Raw genomic sequence first — 24,236 nt, forward strand, 5'->3', positions numbered from 1 at the left:
GGCTACTTGCCCTCCAGTTGTTTTTAAAGAATGTGTATGTGACTGAATTCTTCCTGTTACCAAGAGAATGAGTGAGGTTTTGTCTGGCTTGTCCTTGTGGTATATTCTCAATTTACCTTCAATTTTCAGAGAAGTTGTGCATAATATTTACATAAAACTCAAGTGTCTTGTTCTGTTGCTGTTGTACGACCCTTAACTGCATACATAAAATGGCAAGAGTAACTTATTATTTGACTTGTCCAAATTGTTTGCGTCTGATTTACTTTGCGTACTCCTTGCCATTTCGACATTGCTATAATAAGGACACTGATGTGCTACCTCTCTACATTGTATAATCACTTTATACATACAGTTTGGAATTTGCTGTGTTTTCCTTCAGAGAATCAGTAGGTCTTCTCTGCACAAAGAGCAGTTTGATGGCTTCAGTATGAACATTCATTTGTCAGTGGTTCTATGCATTTTATTTGTGGAATACATATGGTACAACTCCAAAAAATGCATTGCTTGTATAGTGGCAAGTTTGATGCTTTGCAGTTTTGTGTACTCATGTTGATCACCTGCAGAATAGGCATCAGTTTTAAATGCAACTACAAATGTGTTTATGTATTTCTCAAATTTCATCTGTTTTTCATTCACTTCCAAATTCGTATTAATGTTGGCACTGGAAGGTAACTCTTTTACAAATTGGGGTAATCTTGTAAAAATGGTTGCTTTTTTTAATGATCTTGATGTTCTGAAATGTTCAAGGTTGGAATATAATGAAATAAAAACTTGTGTGGTATTGAATTTTTGATCATGGTGCACAAATGGTTTAAATTGCAATCGAGTGCTTTGGCAAAGGTGATCATTTAAGAGAGATGATGACCTTGTGAAAGGGTTTGTTTGTTTGGTTAAAAAGGAAACACAATCAGAGACACTCTACTACACTTGTGCCATCTGATAATTGCTTTATGGTCTTGGTGAACCAATTTTGCAACTACTTTTGTTCAGGTAGATTTATCACGAGTGAATAAATCGATATATGTTGAATCTAATGTGGTAACACGTTTGGAACCATGGGATCTGCAGAAATGTACCAAATGTACAGGCTGATATTTTTATGAAAAAAGCTGCTGAAGAGTGAATGTATCTACTGAGTGCCTGAATGATGGTCCATTTCATATACATGCCTCTGATAGTTGATATCATCATAATCGCCAATTTTGAGATCTTTAGTCCAGGCTACAATCTGCAGTTCCTGCTGTCTCCGTTGATGTTCTAAGTGCAAAGATCAAAATTGTAAAGTCACTGAGGTGATGTCACCTTGGAAAAGGTAGGTTGTCACAAGCTTGGAAAGGAGATGAGTGGTTGAATAAATCCAATGATGGAAATTTGGCATTCATTTACATTTTGGCGTGTAGGTCTTTTCTGATTTGTTCTCAGTCGTAGGCGACACTGGCAACGTTGTATTTATTACCTAGGCTTAGATTTACACTGTTATGGTGGCATTTTGATAGAAATCATTACAATAAAGGGGGTTGTTGGGCTGTTTGAGGGCACAAAGTAAACTGGTATGAAATTGAGTAGGCCAGGCTTCCCTTCACCTTGAAGGACAATAGTGAACCAGTTGAATGTTTTTGTGTGGGAACACTGCTCACATCTGAATTCACAACCTCTGGATTACAGCCCAGTATGGTACACAAGTGATCAAATTACACACTGCATTCCAGCATCTCCAACCTGCATCTTGGGGATTGGAGCTGCTTTCCCACTTCTTGATCAGAATATGATGTTGCAGAAGTGCCTGTTTCAAGTTCAAGCTGTCAATATTTCACTCCCTACTGGTGTATCTTTATTATCTTGCCCAGAATAGCGAACCTGTCAGATATGAGAATTTTCATAATCTTCATCTGAGAGTTTAAAACCCTCCTAAGAAGGACGTGTTTTGAGACTGACTTATTGTGCTTATTCCCAGCCAGAATGGAGACCTAGATAATGCATACAACTCACATGTTTAGTGCATTGTATAATTTCCAGGGGTGTAGGAATGTATGGACATTCAATACTGTTAGACCTAACTTTATCAATGATAAGAAACACCGTACAAATGCCCGAGTTTTGAAAGCAAACTTTATGCTGCTAAAGTCTCAGTACATTTTTGACAACGTTTCTGGAACTTCTGTGCATTCAGGAAAATATATTCACATTTCTAAAGGTTTAACTCCCTCCCCACCTGTAGTGGTATAATGAACTCCGTGCACAACTCCCCTCCATGGTTGCTCTTGAGTGAGATTGTCAGTTATAGATAGATTTTAATCTTCAGTTTTTGCCTTTGACAAGCTGTGTGAAGGAAGACAGCAGTGAATGGTGATAGATTGTCAGAGACGCACTATGTCTTGCACATATTTCAATCAAGGATTAGGGGATAATTAAAGAACAAGATCCCTCTGAACCAGTGGGAGCTCAGACCATTAGCAGCAATGCTGCTTTGGCTGCTATCAGTTAAAAGCACAGCCCAATGATTTAAAAAAAAATGTTATTCCACCCATAAAACCAAATTCAAATTGATTCCAATTCATGACACCCAGCAGAGAGACAGACAACACCCAAGCTGACAAAATGAGGCATTGTACCCCATCTTGGGCTTTTTCTGACATTTGATCTTAGCCAAAAGGTTGAGATGGCTTTGAAAAATTCTCACCTAATGAAGGGGCAGTGCTCCAAAAGCTTGTGATTCCAAATAAACCTGTTGGCCTTTAACCTGGCGTTGTGAGACTTCTTACTATGCCCACCCCAATTCAATGCCGGCATCTCCACACCTTGAAAAATTGCATCAAGTAAAGCCTCAGTTAAACTGAATCAACTATCCTGATCATTGACTTCACCCTAGCATCCTGTGAAATCAATCTGCCTGATCATTGACTCTTCCCTAATCATCTTAGTCCTTGTGGCTCACCTAGCTATTGGATAAACTGGCTGAGAATGTTGTCATTGGAACTAATGCCAGTTAGTAAGTGAGCAAGCTCAGTTTACATGATTTTCACTCATTTCAACTAGCAAAACTAGAAACATTTCAACTAGCAACACATCCAAAGATGTGCGGGTTAGGTTGATTGGTCATGCTAAGAAATTGCCCCTTAGTGTCCAGGGACACACAAGTTGGAGGGATTAGTGGGTATAGTATGTAAGGACATGGGGGTAGGACCTGGGTGGGATTGTGTTCGGTGCAGACTCAATGGGCCGAAGGGCCTCTTTCTGCACTGTAGGGTTCTATGATTCTATGAAAACGAGGAGACATCATCCCAGTAGGCTAGTTCAACTTTGAGGTTACAAAATGTACGACACTGATGATGAGTAAAGTAATATGACTATTAACCAATGATCCATGTATTGATGTATCTGTGACACCTGCAATCATGCCATGCACGCTGTTTATTACTCCATACAGACTTGAGAAATTTAACAGCTAAACTGAATCAGTCAAAGGCAATGGTAGGATATTGCCAATAAATAGAATTTGACTTGTATGAGAGTTGGCTGAGATTTGTATTCCTTCAGTAGGAATGCTCAGGTTTCACTTATCAAATTAGCTGCTGTGTAAAATGACAGCCTGGATTGGATCAGCATTGTATGGACTTTAAGTCCAGACTCCTGAAAAGTGACTGGAGTTTCTTGAGCAGTAGTGCCCCCCAAAAAAACCAAGTTCTATTGGTTGGTGATGAGTGAATGGAAGAACATTTGCAGTGTGATAAACAATGGTTGTTCATATTCCTGCTCCTTAATCCATTACAAGGTCAGTGTAACTTCCCGGCTCCCCATGGAAAAAAAACTCCTTACGTGCTTTTGATGTAGAAACCTTATTCCCTTTGCGCTCTCGGCATTCAGATCTTCTGGAGGCAGACTGTCTACAAACCACTTGGAACATAAAAAATGCAGAGACAGTAAATGCTGGAAATGTTAAATGTGATCAGCCATATACCTGGAAGTAAACAGGTCAGTCAGCGTCTGCCAGACAACAATACAGGAGTGAGCTCCTTCATCAGGACGGAAGACTGGAAGAGGAACGGTTATCTCAGTAAGATTGGAATGAAAGTGGGAGAGAAAGTGACTGGGGTCGGATAGAGAATGATCAACAGAGCGGGAGTAATGACCTGACAGCTCAGTAGAGAACTGTGAGGGGCTGCACAAGAGCTTTGGCTAATGGAGAAGGACAATTCAAATGGTCCATATAGTGAAGGGTAGAAAGCAGGAGGGATGTCTCAGTTTTTTTTAAGCAAGGTAAAAATATATCTGGCCAGTTATTTCTCTATTGCTAATTTAATGTATCTCTCCCTTCCCCTCCAATTATTTTCTTTGGCTCTTAACTAATATGCATAGAGATTAATGTAAACCTGAGGCTAATGCATCTTTAACACGGCCAGTGTTCCTCCAGTCTAACAGTGCTCAGAGCATTATCAGTTCTGTGCATCAATACCAGGCTTGTTCCACTTTCCTGGCAGCCTTTTCCTGCCACTTGAAGGCCAGTGACAACCCCAGATACAGCAAAAAGGTGAACATTTTCCTAATTTCCAGGCTCTTCCCTGTTCAGGCCAGATTAATCTCTCTTGGATTAGACCTCAATGAGGGAGATCGGTTAACTTGATACATACCCAGTGAATTGTCCATTAAATTACACAGTCAGTGGAGGAGTAACAATAGATTTTAAAATGAACAGGCTCATTTAAATGGAAGGTAAAATTGTTATATTGGCAGTATCCCTGCAGATTTAAAAAAATAAACATGAATCCCTGTGGTGCTGGCGCATCTCCAGTTTCAGAGAAATGGGGAAGGATCACAGCCCCGCTGGCTTTCTTAACAATTGATGCTGATGGCTGCACTGTAATACCGGTGCAGTCCAGTTTTCAAATGGCAGCTTTGTAGTTGAAATAATGCCCCGTTCATTACGGTTCCCAAACGTGATAAAATAAACACTTGGGATGGTTTGTGACAGTTGATTTCATTGTCACGATGTTGACTCTGGTTTGAAGATTGAAGGGATGGTGGCAACACAAACGTGGTCAAAGGAACAGAGAGAGAGAGTGATTTTCAGACTAGAGGTAGGCATTGGGATCATAAATAATCTGATACATCCAACTTTTTAATAAATTTTGCAGATGACAAAACGCAGTATAAACAGTGAGGAGCATACTAGCAAATTGCAGTGTCTAGATTGATTAGTGAAATGGACAGACACAGCAATGGCTGGCACTGTGCCTTACAATGGCTGGGGACCCAGGTTTGATTCCTGGCTTGGGTCGTTGGGCGGAGCCTGCAATTCTCCCAGTATCTGCATGGGTTTCCTCCGGGTGGTCCAGTTTCCTACCACAGTCCGAAAGCCATACTGGTTAGGGTGCATTGGCCATGCCAAATTCTCTCTCAGTACTGAGCAGTTGCCAGACTCTGGCGACTAGGGAGTTTTCACAGTAACTTCATTGCAGTGTTAATGTAAGTCTACTTGTGACACTAAATTTAAAAAAGACACATGGCTGGTGAAATTTAATATTGCAAGTGTTCTATCAATAACATTAACTGAATTTTAAAAATTAGTTAAAAGCCAAAACCTACATGCTATGTTGTATAAATACCTCAACTGATTAAATAACCAGTGCTAAACTGGGGTGGCAGAGTGGGTGATGAGCTGCAATTGTATCCCTGAGTTTGCGCAAAGCACTGCGATCAAGGATTGCAATCCTGGGCAACCATCTCTACAGTAATTGCATCGTGAGAAACTTCCAATTCAGCATTATTGCATGGAGTCCCAGGTGCGGAACTTCATAGGGCATCAAGGGAGGTGGGTAGAGGGGTGGTGAGGCTGCCTAGACAATTTGATTCAGGAGACAGTCATACTCTGGAAGTTAGGACCATAACAAATATAAACACCATGAAATAGGAGAAGTAGGCTGTTCAGCCCCTCAAGCCTGTTTTGCCATTCAGCCCCTCAAGCCTGCTGTGCCATTTAATGAAATCTTGCCTCTTCTGTTTGTTTCAAATTCCAGATTCCCATCTACTCTGAATAACCTTTTGATCTCATTGCCTATTCTACCTACCTCTGCATTAAAGTTTATTAGTCAGCTTACATTAACAGACTAATAAAGGTACTGGGAAAATCCCCTAGTCACTGCACTCAGTGCCTGTTTGGGTACACTGAGGGAAAATTTAGCATGGCCAATGCACCTAACCAGCACATCTTTTGGACTGAAAGGGGAAACCTGAGCACCTGGAGAAGACCCACACAGACAGTGACCCAAGCAGTAGTGCTAACCACTGCACCACTCCTAAACGTGTTCAGTAATCCCACCTCCATCACCTGAGGCAGAGAGTTGCACAACCCTCAGGGAAAAAAATTCTCATCTCCTTAAAAAGGAGAGTTCTGGACTAGTTCTGGACTCGCAGGAGGAAATATCCTTTCAATACCCACCTTGCCAAGACAATTGTATACTTCAATGAGGTCACCCCTCACTTCTCTAAACGCCAATGGAAACAAGCCCAATGTATCCAATATCTCCCCACAAGACAACCCACTTGTTCCAGTTATTAATCTGGCAAACATCTGAGCTGTCCTGAACTTGCATCCTTTCTTAATTAAGGAGACCAAATATCTCTTGATATTCAAGCTATGTTCACTAATGCCTGTCTAACTGAAGCTTAAGATCCTTATTTTTATGTTCAATTCCTCTCAATAGAAAATAACATTCTGTTAGTGGCCTTGATTGCATGCTGTATCTGCATCTTAACCTTTTTGTGAGTTGTGCAGTACAACACATATTCCTTTCCATCTCGGAATTCTGCAGTCGTTCTTGGTTTAAGTGATACTATGCTTTTTTTATTTTTCCTGCCACAGTGTGCATCTTCACATTTTCCTACATTATACTCCAATTTTTGCCCACTCATAATCTACCCATATCTATCTATAAACTCTATGCATCTTCACAGCATACTTTTCCTAACTGTCTGTGTCATTTGTTAATTTAGCGACTTTATGCTTTCACTCCCCTCATGTAAGCTGCTGATGTAAATTGTAGAATGTTGAGGCCTCAGCACAGACCCCTGCAGGACTCCACTTATCACTTCCTGCCACAGCAGTCAAATTTGGCCATTGTTTTGAGCATTCTCAGCCATTCAATAAGATTGCAGCTGATCTAATTATGAACTTAATTCCCCTTTGCTGCTGGAATAGCATTTGGCTCCCACGTCACTTAAAAAATCTATCAAACTCAGCCTTGAATATATTTGATGACTCAGCTTCCACTGCTCGTTGTGGAAGAGAATTCCAAGTGTTGACAGTCCTCTGATAGATGAAATGGAAGTGGTACGGGTCAGTAAGTCAGGGGGGAATTGATACTGTTCCCCATACCAATGGCCAGAAGTTCCAAAGTGTGTGTTGCCAGTACAAACTTGCTCTCTTAGCTGGAGAAGGTACTTGGAATGGGAGAGTGAGGACCAATTTGATATGGTCCACATCGGAACCAATGATAGAAGAATGAGATTCTGCTGAGAGTCCAGCTTAATAAACAGAATTTTAGATAATCTTTGGATTTCATGTGCATTTTGGCATAGAGAAAACCAATGAGTGGTGTAGGGAGTCATGATTTTGATTCATGGTACATTGGGCAAAGTTCCATTTAAACTAGGCTGGGTCCTGAATTCTGGTGAATTTTAAAAAATGGGCTATAAATCAAAAATGAGGAAGAATGGAGGATTCAAGTGAGGGCAAATGTATAGATCTAAAGGGAAAACTCAAAGACACAGCAGTGTAACAATTTGGTTAATGTGAACAGAATGTCTGACAGGAAGAAGCAAAGTTTAATGGTGCCTCTGAATAAGGTTAAATTAGATGTAAAAGTTGAAATTAAATGTGTTTATCTGAATGCACACACAATTTGTAAGAAAGATGAATGGCACAGAGATAAAAGGGTTTGATATCATGGGCGTCACAGAAATGTGGTTGCATGGTGATGGAAGTTGGAACTAAATATTCCTCGGTACTTACTGTTTCGAAAAAACAGAATGGAGGAAAAGAGGTAGCTGTGATATTAAAGGATGATATAATTTGCTTCTTAGCTTGGAAGAGCAGGCATTCAAATCGTAATGGGTGGAAATCAGGAGTAACAAGTGTCAGGGAAAGCTGCTGGGTATAGTATATAGGCTCCCTAACAGATAATGTTGGGGTATTAATCAACAAATAGGAGTTTGTAACTGAAAGAATGCAATGATCACTCGTTTTATCGACTGGCCACATTAAATCAGAAGTATTTTGGAAGATAGGTTCACGTAATGCATCCAAGATAATTTCTTGAACAATGGCTTATTATTCAAGGAGCACATTTGCAGTCAAAAGGCTGAAGCATATCAAACATTCCTATATAGACTAATTAATCAAATTTTCAAAATAGAAGCATTGACCAGCATTAAATAACAAAAAATAGAAAAATCCAACAGGCAGCCGGGAAGTAATAGATGGGCTATTAAAAGGAATATTGAATTAAAATTACAAACCTATTCCTGGATTACAGGTACTGAAGTGGATGTGAGGGATGATTTAGCTAAAATGGATTGAGAAATTAAATTGAGATGTGAGATCATTTGTATTTATATAGCACCTTAATGTCATAAAACATCCCAAAGTGCGTCACTGGAGCATTTTTTAAACAAAATAGCCAGTATAAAAACTAGAAGCAGGAATAGGCCATTTGGCCCTTCGAGCCTGCTCCGCCATTCATTTTGATCATTGAATTCAATATCCTGATTTTCCCCCCACCCCTATCCCATATTCGTTCCTTTTAGCCCCAAGAGCTATATCTAATTTCTTCTTGAATTCAGACAACAGTTTGGCCTCAGCTACATTCTGTGGTAGTGAATTCCATACGTTCACCACCCTCTGGGTGAAGAAATTTCTCTTCACCTCAGTTCTAAAAGGTTTACCTCTTAGCCTCAAACTATGACCCCTAGTTCTAGACTCCCCTACCATTGGGAACACTCTTTCTGAATCTACCCTGTCTAACCCTGTTAGAATTTTATACATTTCTATGAAATCCACCCTCACTCTTCTAAACTCCAGTAAATATAATCCTGCCAGTCCTGCCATCCCAGGAATCAGCCCGGTAAATCTTCGCTGTACTCCCTCTATAGTAAGGCCATTCTTCTTCAGATAAGGATACCAAAACTCCACACAATATTCCAGGTGTGGCCTCACCAACATTATACAATTGTAGCAAAACATCCCTATCACTATACTCTAATTCTCTCAGAATGAAGGCCAACATAACATTTGCTACCTTTACTGCCTGCTGTACCTGTGCGCTTACTTTCAGTGACTGATGCAAGAGGAATCCAAGGTCTTGTTGAGTATCCAACTCTCTCAATTTACACCCATTCAAGTAATAATCTGTCTTCCTATTATTGCTACAAATGGATAATCTCATTTATTCACAAGATACAGCATCTGCCATGCGTATGCCTATCCAAATCACACTGAAGCATCTCTACATCTTCACAGTTCACCCTCCCACCCAACTTTGTCTCACCTGCAAATTTGGAGTTAATACATTCAGTTCCCTCTTCCAAATCATTAATATATAATGCGAACAGTTGGGGTCTTAGCATTAGATCCCTGCAGAATCCCACTTCTCACTGCCTGCCAATCAGAAAAAGCTTGTTGCTTCCAATCTGCTAATCAGCTGTCTATCCATCTCAAGACATTACCTGCAATCCCATGTGCTTTAAATAATAGTCTGTTAGGTGAGACCTTGTTGAAAGCCTTCTGAAAGTCTAAATAAACCACGTCCACTGGTTCTCTTTGGTCAACTCTACTAATTACATCCTCAAAAAGTTCCAATGGATTTGTCAAGCATGATTTCCCCTTTGTAAATCCACACTGACTTTGTCTGATTATCCCACTGCCTTCCAAATGCTGAGTTATGAAATCCTTGATAATGGACTCTAACAACTTCCCCAGTACTGATGTTAGGCTCACTGGTCTGTAGTTCCCTGTTTTCTCTCTACGTCCCTTTTTGAATAGTGGGCTCACATTAGCTACTCTCCAATCTGTTGGAGCTATTCCAGAGTCCAAAGAATTTTGGAAAATAACCACCAGTGCATCTACTATTTCCAGGGCCACTTAAGTACTCTGGGATGAAGATTATCAGGACCTGGAGATTTATCCATCTTCAATCCCATTAATTTTCCCAAAACCATTTCTCTACTAATGCTGATTTCCTTCAGCTCCTCACTAAAACATGTTTTTTCTCAGCACTTCTAGTTTATTATTCAAGTCTTTGTGAAGTCTGAAGCAAAGTTTAATTGCTCAGCCATTTCTTTATTCCCCATTATGGATTCTTCCGTTTCTGATTAAGGAGCCTACATTCATTTTTTGTCAATTTTTCTCTCTACATAGCTATAGAAACTTTTACGGTCAGTTTTTATGCTCCCCACTAGCTTACTTTCATACTCTGATAGATTAGTAGTAATGTTCAGTAAATATTGTTAATTCTCAACAATTCAGACATTCCATTGAGAAGTAAAAGCCCCCAAGGTAAAACTGATCCATTGTTGCCAACAGAATGTGTTGAGGATGGTATTAGATTTAAAAAACTGTCAAGAAAGAGTAGTAAGCTGAAGGTGTCAGGTCATAAATCTAAGCAAAAGGATGACCAAAAAATTGGTAAGAGGAAAGAAAATAGAACAAGAATAAACTAGCCAGAAATATTCAAAATCTTCTATAAGTAAGTAGAAAGGAATAGAGTAGCAAAAATAAATATGGGTCTATCAAGACTGAAACAAGAAGAATTATAATATGGAACAAGGAAATGGCATGATGCTAAAAATTTTGCCCATCTCCATAATAGAAAACACAAATATATCAGAAATAGTGCGGAACCAAGGGCAAAATGAGAACGAGAAACTTGGAGTAATTAATATTAGTAAATAAAAAAGTACTGGAGAGGTTAATGGGACTGAAAGTCAAAAGAAACCCTTGATCCTGGTGGCCTCCATCCAGGTTTCTAAAATAGATAGCTGTGCATTAGTGAATAACTTGGTTATGATTTTCCAGAAATTATTCAATTCTGCACCCGTTGCCATTTGGGCAATGCCACAGAATTAAGCAAATTTGCCATTTGACAGAAAGCAAATGATAAAGTAGAGAGAGCAAAATCTGGAAACTGCAGCCCAGTAAACTGACATCAATCTTCAAAAAATTGCTGGAATTCATTATTAAGGAAGTGCTAACAGCACTTGGAGAATCATAAATGATTAGACAAGTCAATGTTTTAATGAAAGGGAAATCATATTTGGCAAACTTACAGTAGTTTTTAAGGATGTAGCTAGCAGGATAGATAAAAGGGAACTAGTCGATGTAATATATTTGCACATTCTTAGTCATACAATGCAGAAAAGGCCCATTGAGTCCACACCGACAATAATTACCACTAAAGACGCACTAATCCCATTTTCCTGCACTTGTCCCATACCCTTGTATGTTTTGATATTTCTCGTACTCGTCCAAATATTTTTTGAGTTGTAAGGTCTCTGGCCTCCACAGCTTTCCCAGGCAGTGCATTCCAGATTCCCATCACCCTCTGCATGACAAAATGTTTTCTCAAATCAATAAAATTCAGTAAGATGCTGGTCAAAAAGTTGTTGCACAAGATTAGGGTCATGGGTTTGATGTTAATGTGTTAGCGTGGAGGGAGAAGTGGTTAAGGGCAGAAACAGAGTGGGAATAAACTGGGCCATTTTCAGGTTGACAGGCTACTACCAATGGGTGAGCTTCAGTTATTTAATCAATGTTAATGATTGGGACATATCCCAAATTTGCTATCAACACTCCCTTGAGCTCTCAAAGCTAGATGGGAGGAGACAAAGACTTTGCAAAGACATGTGGGTTAAGCAAATAGCAAGAACGTGGTAGGTGAAGTATAATGTAAAGTTATTCACTCTGGTAGGAAGGATACAAATACATATTTTTAAACCCTGGTATCTTCTGCTCCCCCCCCCCTCCCCCTCCCATGGCATTGTGGGTCAACCCACAGCATGTGTACTGCAGTGGTTCAAGAAGGCAGCTCACCACCACCTTCTCAAGGGCAGTAAATGCTGACCAGCAGTGATGTCCATGTCCCATGAATGAATAAAAAGAAAATGTTGTGCAGTGTTAGAGGAATTCCAAAGGATTTGTATTTTCTTAAACACAAGTCAGCAGTTGGGCACAATAATAACTTAGGAAGGCAAATAGAATGTTGGCCTAATTGCAAAGGGATTGGAGTTGAAGAATGAAGTTTTGCTGTTATTGTACACCACACCTAGCTTTTAGTTTACCTAAGGAAAGAGTACAGCTATCTTAGAGGGATACAAAGCTGGTTCATTGGGATTGATTCAAGAAATGAAGAATTGTCCTATCAAGAGAAATTGATTAGAGTGGACCAATGAGGAATTTAAGGTAGTCATACTGAACCATGTAATATTTTTGAGGGCCCATAAAGGTTGTTGCTGAGAGGCTGTTTCCCCTGTCTAGAGAATGAATTGTTAAGCATGTAGATCTGTATACTCAAATCCTGGCCTCTTGCATATGCATCTCCACTTCTAATCACTCCACATTGGTGGCCTTCAGATGTCTGGACTCCTAAGCTCAGGAGTTCCCCCTGCCCCCAAATCACTCCCCTTCCATCTCTTTATTCCTATTGAGCTCTTTAAGTCCTACCTCTTTCACTGGCTGCAGTATCCCCTTAATGTGGTTCAGTGTCAAATTTTGTTCGATGTTCCTGTGAAGCTGCTTGTTTCTAACTGCATTAAAGGTGCTAGATAAATGCAAGTTGTTAGTGAATATTTATACCAGCAAGACTCTTACCAGTGCACTGTCCAAATTAACTGCAGGATTATTCCACAAACTGGCTGAAATAACAGTAATAACCATGGCAGCCATCAACTAAACTTGCACTATCTATTAACCAACCTTGGTTTTGCTAGTTCCCTAAATGTGGCAACATGTGGTCAAGACGATTAAGAAGGCATATAGCATACTTACCTTCATCAGCTGGGGCATTGAGTACAGGAATTGGGAAATCATGTTGCAGCTATATAAAACCTTGGTTAGGCTGCATTTGGAATATTGCGTCAAGTTCTGGTCACTACCAGAAAGGCGTGGAGGCTTTGGAGAGAATGCAAAGAAGGTTCATCAGGATGTTGCCTGGTCTCGGGTGTTGACTATGAGGAGAGGTTGAATAAACTAGGACTGTTTTCACTGGGAAGACAGAGGCTGAGGGGATACTTGAGAAAGGTCTACAAAAGTATGAGAGGCATAGATGTTGGATAGTCTGAGGCTTTTTTCCCAGGTGGAGGTGTCAATTACAAGAGGGCACAGGTTCAAGGTGAGAGGGGGAGAGTTTTTAAGGACGGTGTGCTGGGGATGTTTTTCAGAGTGGTGGATGCCTGGAATGCACTGCCAGAGGTGGTGGTGGTGGAAGCAGGCACATTAGCAACATTTAAGAGGTACCTGGATAGGTACATGAATAGGGAGGGAATAGGCTATTTCAGGGGATATGGTCCAAAGTTTTGTTTTAGTTTAGTTAGGGCATTATGATCAGCACAGGCTTGGAGGGTCAATGGGTCTGTTTCTGTGCTGTACCTTTTTGTTTAACTCTATCACAATCAGCCCACTTAAGACCATAAAATTGACTTAAAAATAAATCTGGCTTTAGCCATACATGTAAGATGAGGTGTTTTCTGAAATATTCCTTCTGCTTTCTGAAGTTTCAAGGCATTAAACCTACAGTACGTAGATCTGAGCGAGTTGATAGAAAGTTCCCTGAACAAATTGTATTTATAATGCTACAAATTTTAAAGGAACAAGGTTGGAGCAGAAAGATTGAAAGCAAATATTCAAATCAGAGTTAATGATTGGGATATGGTATTTGCAAATTATGTACATTAGCACTTAAGAGTCATGCAATAACTTGCCAGCTTACTGAGAAATTATGTGGATTGGTAACTGATGGATGGTTTAATTTGAAAGATACTCATTAGACTTGGTTCAGGGAGAAAATTTACATGTAACTCAGATAGCCAGCCTTTTAGATAAAAACAAAATACTGTGGATGCTGGAATCTGAAACAATAACAGAAAATGCTGGAAAATCTCAGCAGGTCTGACAGCATCTGTGGAGAGAGAATAGAGCCAGTGTTTCAAGTCTAGATGACTCTTGTTCTGACTCAACATTGGCTCTATTCTCTCTCCACATGCTGAGAGCCCTGCTGAAATCTTCCAGCATTTTCTAACTTTGTTTTAGATTCCAGCGTCCCATTGAATTTTAAATTTAGCATCAAGGTGCTGGGGACTGAAGGCTTGGAAGTTGTTGAGAGAGAGAGAGTAGTGGTTGCAGGGTTGTCAACAATGAAAATGTTGTTTCTGGGGAGAAGAAATCCAGAGTTAACTGCTTGAGAGACATTTCGGGAGGAAATTCCAGAGCTTAGGGCCCAGGCAACTGGAAATCAGAAATGAGTACAAGACGAAAATTTGAAAAATGCAGAGTTCACGGTGATACAGGACAGGAGATGGGAAATCATGGAGGGATTTGAAGGCATTGATACATTGACAGCTAACTCGGTGAGCCCAGTGGGACTTAGTATGAGCATGGATACAGGCAGCAGAAGTTTCAGAGAGCTTAAATTTACAAATGGTGTAGATGGTAGGTGGGCGAGGAGAGTATTGGAATAGCTGAGTTAAGGTAAGTCCTGGATGAGGGACTTCGCACAGCAGCTGAGGCAAGGGTTGAGTGTGTGACAGAGGTTGAAGAGGTTGCTGATGGAGATGACTTGGGATGGAAGCTGATCTCAGGATTAAATGTCAAGGCAAAGATGTAATTAATCTGGTTTAGTCTCTGATCGGGGAAGAAAGATGGAGTTGGTGTCTGGGAAATGAAGATTAAGGCTGGAGTTGGGTACAATGGTTTCAATTTTCACAATTTAGATGCAACATGAGGGATTTCCTGATCAGTCTATTCTTTAATTGTATTTCATTGTCCAGTATTAGACCAGACCATTCATTATGAACTTCAACTTCCTCTCATTTAGTCAGCTGCAGAAGTGTATTTAACAGGTCCCTAAAATTCTGACACAACTGACAACTTTACTTCCTGTTTAGAGCCTTTTTTCTGTCACTTTTGGTTGTGAGGAGGAAGTTAGGCTGCTCGGAGATGTATATGAACCTCAATAAGGCCACAATAGATCAGAATCAAGTTCCCACCATGTATTTCCTCACCTTTTACTCCATTGTGATTCACAACCTGAGATTATCCTTCGGTTAAACTAGGTTTTAACTGTCTGAAATTGAAGTTCAATCAGAAGGGGGAATTGATGCATGTGAGCCTACACAAATACAACTTAAAACAAAGGATTGACTGAGTTCAATATATATATATATATATATATATAGTTCATTTATTGCGGTGTCATTTGTACGATTGCTCATTTCCCTGTATGTATCACCTGAGAAAGCACCCACACTCGATCTGTCCACACTACATTCCTCACTTTGTAAAGTGACCTTGCTCCTTCCAATCAATGTGTTAATTAAATCCAAATAACTACAGCCCAACCAGATTAAACAAAGAACAGTACAGCGCAGGAACAGGCCCTTCAGCCTTCCAAGCTTGCACTGATAATGACACCCGCCTAAACTAAAACTGTAGGCACTTACGGAGTCCATATCCCTCCATTCCCATCCTATTTTTGTATTCGTTAGATGCTGCTATTGTACCTACTCCCTCCCAGTCTTCCTCCAATTTAACACCTTCGCCCGAGGACTACTTTTGTCCTTTTCCACAAGCACCTTAAAACTTGCAGAATTATGATCACTGTTCCAGGATTGGTCTGGACTTCTCTATTTTGAAGTTGTTATAAACCTGAAATAGCCAAACTGAGAGTAACAGCTTGTGCAACACTAAGCTTAAATACCCTAATGTCATCAGTTAGGTATTGACAGGGTTGAAACACATCTGGCATCTCAGCTGCTTTTGATTGAGTGGAATGGGTAATAAATCTTGTACTCCATTTTAATTCTTCAATGACTTCTTATCTGAATTTTCATGATATCCCATTTCATTCTTCTGAACTCCAGTGAATACAATCCTAACCGACTCGATCTCTCCGTGTACATCAGTCCTACCATCCCAGGAATCAGTCTGTAAACTTTCTCTGCATTCCCTCTACTGCAAGGACAGATTCAGATAGAAGAATTAAAATTGAGCATGAGTTATTACCCATTTCACTCAGATCTTGTTTGAATGTCTACAAAACAAAAATGATTTGCTTTAAAGAAAAGATGAATCTTTTTGGGAGGCTGGAGGATTCTTGGAAATGTTTAACTTTCCTGGGCCCAGATGACCAGGAACCCCCATCCCACCACCACTCAATAGTCTGAAATTCCTTTTAAAGGTGATTGGAGTACTGGTTATGTATCTTCATCATGGCATGGGAGTGGATTGTAAGCACTGATAAGGTTCCAATAGGCTGTGAGGAAATGAAAGCTGCACAAGGTGTTTGTCATGCCAGAACATCACTGCTGCATTGGTTACCACATTTTACATCACAAATTTCAGTCAATGGTACATAGAAAATAGGAGCAGCAGAGGCCATCTGGCCCTTCAAGCCTGTTCCCGCCATTCATTCTGATCATGGCTGATCATCCAACTCAATAGCCCTGCCTTCTCCATACATGATCCCCTTTGCCTCAAGTGCTATATCTAACTGCTTCTTAAAAACATGCGTTTAGGCTTCAACTGCTTTCTGTGGTAGTGAATTCCACAGGCTGATCACACTCCCTGGGTGAAGAAATTTCTCCTCATCTCTGCCCTAAACGGTCTCTCCTGTATCCTCTCACTGGGACACCCAAGTTCTGACCCCCACCCCCAGTTGGGAACATCCGCCTTGCATCTACCCTGTCCTGTCCTGTTAAAATTTTGTAGGTTTCTGTGATATCCCATCACATTCTTCTGAACTCCAGCAAATACAATGCTAACCAGCTCAATCTCTCCTCATACGTCAGTCCCACCATCCCAAGAACCGGTCTGGTAAACCCCTGCATTCCTTCTAGAGACATGGGGAGAAGGTGCAAACTTCACACAGTCACCCAAGGCCAGAATTGAACCTGAGTTCTTGGCTAATCATTGTGCCACCTGTAATGTTCAGCATGTGAGGAAAGAGTACTTTAACCTAATAAAATAGGTTTAAAATACTTGGAATATTTTTTTTTAATAACATAGACCTGATTGAGGCCTTGTGAAGGAATAGCTTAGAAGACCTAATTTAGGTCAGAGTTGGTCAATGCCCCTGTGTCATGATTCTCGTTAAGAGCTGGAAATGTTGCAACCAATTCCTGAACATTTGGGTCAGTCAGTCCTGCTAGGCTTTAAAAAGGGGATGAACGTGTAAGTACTAACAGAATATAGTCCACTCCCACAAACTCACTGAGGTTAGCACACACCTGGGGAACTGTGCACCTTAAAATGGATGTATTGACCTTGGAGAGAGTACAGTACAGATTTACCAGAAAACAGAGTTAAAGTTCTCAAGATTTTAAGGATAGCAGGCAGGACAATTTGAATTGGTTTCTGGAGCAAGTAGGGAGATGGATTAAGGGCTTGCCTTGTCCAGTCTGCACATTGGTTTTGTAACTCTGAGAAAGGAATACATTTATACAAATATATATAAATTAATTCTAATGGCTGGGGACCCTGGGACAAAGGGCAGAGTTTAAAAATTGAAGAGAATTGTTTAGGACTGAAGTTGGGAAATGCTTTCAAAAAACAGTGGTAGAAGTTTGGAATGCTCATCAGCAAATGGCAAATTACTGCTTGTGTTAGAGTGATAGTTGATCTCAAAAGTCAAATTCTGACTTTTGCCAAAAAATCCCTAATTTTTCATATATCTCATGTATATGTCAACCCATGGCTCTGGCCAAAAATTCCCAACTCTTTGTACATGCCATGTGCACTTTGGCCAATTCTGTCTCCTTCTTCCCACTCGCCACATTCTCTCTTCAAACCTCACTGAATGAGGGCTCAGGTGAGGGGCGGCAAGTGGGAGGAAGTGAATAGGAGGAGATGCAAGTGAGGAGAGTGTGTTTCAGTGGGTGGGGCAGGCTGCTGCAAAATGGCACCAGTTGGGTCATGTTGCTCCACCCATAAGAACATAAGAAATAGGAGCAGGAGTAGGCCATCTAGCCCTTCGAGCCTGCCCCGCCATTCAATAAGATCATGGCTGATCTGAAGTGGCTCAGTTCCACTTTCCCACTTTCTCCCCATAACCCTTAATTCCCTTGCCTACCAAAAACCTATCCGCCCGTGCCTTAAATATATTTAGCGAGGTAGCCTCCACCACTTCAACAGGCAGAGAATTCCAGAGATTTACCACCCTTTAAATGAAGAAGTTCCTCCTCAACTCCATTGCGCCATGGCGCAAAAGAATGATATAGGGAAAATTTCAAAGGGCATCGGAATACCCAAGAACATGCATGGAATTCTGCCCTGCAAATATTATTTATGTATGGATTGACCCCCAACCATTTGCCTAAAAAAAAACTGGCTCAAAGTAGATTTTTACGCAGAATAAGATTGTTGATATTAAATGGAGTTTGATATATTTAGGTATTGAGAGATATTAAGGGCTGTAGAACAAAGCCGAGTCTATGAATTTAGGTACAGATCAGCCATGATCTCATTGAATGACTGGACAGGCTTGAGAAGTTGGATGACCACCTCCTGGTTAGGTGGATTGGCCATGCTAAATTGCCCCATAATGCTCAAAGATGTGTAGGTTAGGGTAATTAGCGGGGTAAATACATGGTGTTACAAGGATAGGGATGATGGGATGCTCTGGGGTGTTTCCATGCGAGGTGTGTGCATTTCTTCACCACAGTGCTTTTTCTCTAAGTTAATCTAGCAGCAGGCTTTTTGGCAATTTTTAAAATAAAGGCATATGATATCACATGTTTAAAATGCAGCCTTTGAATCACTTGTCTCTCTTTCGTTATCACGTGCAGATTACATGCAGATGAGGTTACAACCATGATTATATAAATGCAGTTGATAACTCGGTCACTATCCATTGTAGTTTTGATGTCTTCTTAGTGGTGATGACTCACCTGATGAAGAGACAGTGCCCTGAAAGCTTTTGATTCCAAATAAACCTGTTGGACTTTAACCTGGTGTTCTGAGACTTCTTGCTGTTCTTAGTTAAGTTGATACATGAGTTGGAGTGGAGATCTTTTAGAAACAAAGGATTCTCATGAAGCAACAAAGCCTTATGTAGATGATTGGTTCTCAAAGTGGAATAAGTGCAGTACTTTGGCTGCATTAGAAAACTTTCCCGGTGACTGTGAAGTGCCCTGAGACAGGTCCACGTTTAACTAAATATTGGCCACACAACTGTCCATTGTCAATAAGTTGCAGCCAAAATAACATGTTTTTGTGATCACTTACACAAAATATGATCTTCTAGTCTGTAATATTCAATATCCTCATACTTGTACTGAGCATTAAGTAGTCTGACAACACCAGTTAAAAGTCCAACAGGTTTATTTGGTAGCACAAGCTTTCAGAGCTCCTCTCCATCAGGTGACTCACCTGAAGAAGGAGGGACACACCAAAAGCTTGTGGTAGCAAATAAACCCGTTAGACCTGAGACGACTTACTGTGCCTACTTCAGTTCAACGCTGGGATCTCCACATCTTGTGTACTGAACATGACAAAGTACTTTGTAAAAAGAGCTGGCTAATATAAGGTGCGTTGGGTTGAGGAGTGCAGGAGGTAAAGAACACAGGTCCAGGAAAAATCCCAGGTAGTGTGATCTGGGAAAGACGTGAGACAGTGAGAAACACAGCTGGATTGACAATTCTTAAAATACAGAAGTCCTGATCTCTCCTGGCCTGGCCAGCTCCATCACTATTGCTTTTCTTCATCTGATTGGATTGCAAAAATTGGCAATCTGATCTCCCTGTACCTTGCCAGCAAGGGCAAAGCATCTGCCCACATTTATAATGCGCTGTTTGATTTTGTGGTTGATATCTGAACTCTCTACCACACTGTTACACAAAAGGGAAAGATGCAAAGTACACAGACAAATAAATATATTACTTTCTTCCTGATATTAAAGTACTGTCAGTTGGGGAGGCATTTTCCCCCTCTGGTCTTTGCCATCTGTCATGTGCTAATTAGAAAATTTAAAACAAACCTGGAGGGAGTGAAATAGTTAAATTATTTTGCCCCTCGTGCAGACAGTGAGACCCATTCCAAATAACTTGGATCTTGTCTGCTGCTTTTATTTTGAAACTGGCATTCCAGCGTTGTTTATGCGCTGACAGGTTTCTTCTCTCTCTTTGAGCCGCTCCTGACAGTGTTGTCTATATCCTTTCCTATTCCTGGCACACTGAGGCCAACTACACGTAACAAAAACCAAATCATAGTACCACAGATGCATGGCTTTGAGTGAACCATTGTATACTAAGGACCCAATCTGGGAGCATTGTAAGAACAAAACAATTGGAGCTGCATGAGTTGATACATCCCCTAGAACCTGCTTCACCAATCAATGAGAGCTCAGGTAGCAGTCTACCTCCAGTTCACTGCCCTGCCCAGTCCCCATATTCCTTTATCCTCTTAGTGCCCGTATCTATAAGAACATAAGAAATAGGAGCAGGAGTAGGCCATCTAGCCCTTTGAGCCTGCCCCGCCATTCAATAAGATCATGGCTGATCTGTCGTGGCTCAGTTCCACTTTGCCGCCCTCTCCCCATAACCCTTAATCCCCTTGCCTATCAAAAACCTATCAACCCGCGTCTTAAATATATTTAGCGAGGAAGCCTCCACCACTTCAACGGGCAGAGAATTCGAGATTCATCACCCTTTGAGTGAAGAAGTTCCTCCTCAACTCCGTTCTAAACCGCCCCCCCCCTTTACCTTGAGGCTGTGCCCCCTAGTCCTACTGTCCTTTGAGCGGGAAGAGTCTCTCCACCTCTATCCTATCCATCCCATTCATCATCTTATATATCTCATTGAGACATATAGCAAGTGTATTCAACCTCAGATAAACACAGTGACTTAGCATCCACAGCACACTGATGTGGACAATTCCAAGAAATTTCTCCTCCTCCATCCTAAATAGCTGCTTAGCTGTTTGTGGTTAAATTAGTGCATATTTAATTTAAGGAAAATAACATGGTCAACAAGTTTAAAATAACTTCTGAACACTTTCTGTAACCATGGCATTCATTTACTGGACTGATGTATGTTTTTGGTTGTATTGAAAACAAGACATAGCTTCTATTTAGAACATACACCTATCATTTAATTACTTTCAAACAGTTCACACACGAGGAAGGCCATTTGGCTCATCTTAGTTCATTCATATAAGCAACCTCTTCCTATCCTAGCATCGGGTTTGTCTTAAACTTTGCCAAGATTTCTGCCTCCCAATCACTTCTCAGCAATTACCACAGGGAATGTGCTTCTTTCTAAGAATGCCATTTAGAACAGAGATGAGGAGAAATTGTTTCTGAGGGTTGTGTGATTTTGGATTTCTCTACCTCCAGAAACCAGAAAGCACATTTAAGGCGGTGGTGGATAGATACCTTTCAGGCGAGCAAGGGTAGATGGGAATTTGAAACACTATCTGATCTTATTTGATGGCGGGGCTGACTCGAGAGTCAAATGGTTGACTTCTTCTATTTCATATCATAGAATCCCTGCAGTGCAAAAAGAGGCCATTTGGCCCATCAAGTGCACCAAACACAATTCCCCCAGGCCCTATTGCCATAACCCCATACATTTACCTAGCTAGTCCCCCTGACACTAAGGGACAATTTAGCATGGCCAATCCATCTAACCCTCACATCTTTGGAGTGTGGGAGGAAACCGGAGCACCCAGAGGAAACCCACACAGACACGGGAAGAACGTTCAAACTCCGCACAGTGACCCAAGCTGGGAATCAAAGCCAGGTCCCTGATGCTGTGAAGCAGCAGTGCTAACCACTGTCACCGTGCTGCCCTGGTCTGTATGAATCATGTCCTAATATGATCGCTAAATTTATTCATGAACAATTGCACCTATGTTGCCTTCTCAGCTGGAAGTAGTGTTTATGATCTATAACATTTGCCGTCCTATTTAATACCTTACCTTCCACTGAGATTCCTTCTTAGTATATATGGTAGCTTAAAAGTGTTAAATTATGAGGACAAGTTAGAGTCATAAAATTTTATCATACCAAAGGTATGCCGGTTAGATGGATTGGTCATGTTAAATTGTCCCTGATTTACCCCATGCATCTTGGGACACTGTGGGGTTACTTGGATAGAGGAGGGTGGGGAGGTTGGCCTTATACGATGTTCTGTCGAGAAATGGTCGACTTCTGTTTCTCTTTCATATCATAGAATTATGATATAGGGATCTGGGTGTACAGGTACGTAGACCATTGAAGGTGGAGAAGGTAGTCAAGAAGGCATATGGCATGCTTGCCTTCATCGGCCTGGGTATTGAATTTAAAAATTGGCAAGTCATGTTGTAGCTTTATCGAATCATAGTTAGGCCGCACTTGGAATATAGTGTTCAATTCTGGTCGCCACACTACAAGAAGGATGTGGAGGCTTTGGAGAGGGTACAGAAAAGATGTACCAGGATGTTGCCTGGTATGGAGGGCATTAGCTATGAGGTGAGGTTGGAGAAACTTGGTTTGTTCTCACTGGAACAATGGAGGTTGAGGGGTGACCTGATAGAAGCCTACAAGATTGAGAGACGTGGGCAGAGTGGATAGTCAGAAACTTTTTCTCAGGGTGCAAGAGTCAATCACTAGGGGGCACAAGTTTAAGGTGCGAGAGGCAAGATTTAAAAGAGAATCCGAGGCGGATTTTTTTTACACAGAGGGTGGTGGGTGCCTGGAACTCGTTGCCGGGGGAGGTAGTGGAAGTGGATACAGTAGTGACTTTTAAGGGGCGTCTTGACAAGTACATGAATGAGATGGGAATAGAAGGATATGGTTCCTGGAAGGGTAGGGGGTTTTAGTTCAGACAGGCAGCATGGTTGGTGCAGGTTTGGAGGGCCGAAGGGCCTGTTCCTGTGCTGGAATTCTGTTTGCTGTTTGAGAGTTGGTGCAGATTTGATTTGGCTGAATAGTCTGTTGTAGTGATCCTACGAGGGAGGCTTGTACCAGGCCATTGAAACTGCTGCCAAATTTGATTCCACACATCCTCTTAACTTCCCTTCATAATCCTGTAAATTAGTCATCTTCAAGTAACATCCGTTTCAATTTCCTGTATGTTGTGCTCACACTGCCTTTACAGGTGGTGTGTCTCAACTGTCAACAGCCTTCTGTGAAGAAAATTCTCCTCATTTCTTGCCTTGTCCTTTTGCCAATGTTAAATCTCTGACTTTTGATTACTGACCCAGTTAACAGGGGAAATTCTTTCTCCCTAGTTCATCAAAATGCTTAATAATTTTGGCCTGTGCTATTGGGCCTCCTGTTAGCCTGTCCTATGTTCCAATCTCCCAGTGTAACCGCGCCTCTTGCCTGGTAAAGTACTTAGCCATAGTCCACAAAAGACCATAGACATCTCAGAGAGAGAGAGGAAGACAGAGTGAAGTAGTTATATATTTTGAAGGCCATTGCTTGCTAGTGTGGAGAAAGGTGAAAAGGCCAGCCTTCGTCAGCTAGCACAGCACAGCTGGTATGATAGTTGAAGTCACGTGATTGGTGTCATTTTGCATCATACTGCGTCCAGCTAGCCGGCAAAGCTAACTGACAGTCACCGCACCCCGCACTAATCTGGCAAACTGCTCTGCCCCCACACCCAGGCCGTGACGTCCTTCCGAATATGGTGCCCAGAGTTGTACACTCCCACTCCAGCTGAGAGCCTGTAAAAGTATTTGTGCTCCCTCAAATTTAAATGGTTGAGGACTGATCGAGGTGTTCAAAATGTTAGAGATTAGCAAGGCTAAATGGAGAAAACTATTCCCTCAGGAAGGGGAAAGTAGAACACATTTAATATCAGAACTGTGCCATGGAAGAGTATAATCATGAACTGTGCCTTCATAGTAAAGGGAATGGAAACATTCTCAAACCCAGCACCACTCATTTTCAAGATACAAGGATAGATTTTGTGCGGAAAGATGTCATTGGACATAGAGCAAAGGTGGGTAAATGGAATTGAGGTGATGGCACAGTGGTTAGCAGTGCTGCCTC

At 41.1% G+C, this 24,236-nt stretch overlaps 1 protein-coding gene across 4 annotated transcripts in view; it reads left to right on the forward strand.

The window, feature by feature from the left end:
• cpne1 (copine I) overlaps positions 1-24,236 on the forward strand; it is an 88,272-nt gene that overhangs the window by 22,269 nt on the left and 41,767 nt on the right. The window lies entirely within an intron of this gene.

The sequence above is a fragment of the Carcharhinus amblyrhynchos genome, unplaced genomic scaffold, assembly GCF_965287045.1.
Source record: "Carcharhinus amblyrhynchos unplaced genomic scaffold, sCarAmb.v2.hapA chromosome_316, whole genome shotgun sequence".
In the NCBI taxonomy this organism is placed as follows: domain Eukaryota; kingdom Metazoa; phylum Chordata; class Chondrichthyes; order Carcharhiniformes; family Carcharhinidae; genus Carcharhinus; species Carcharhinus amblyrhynchos.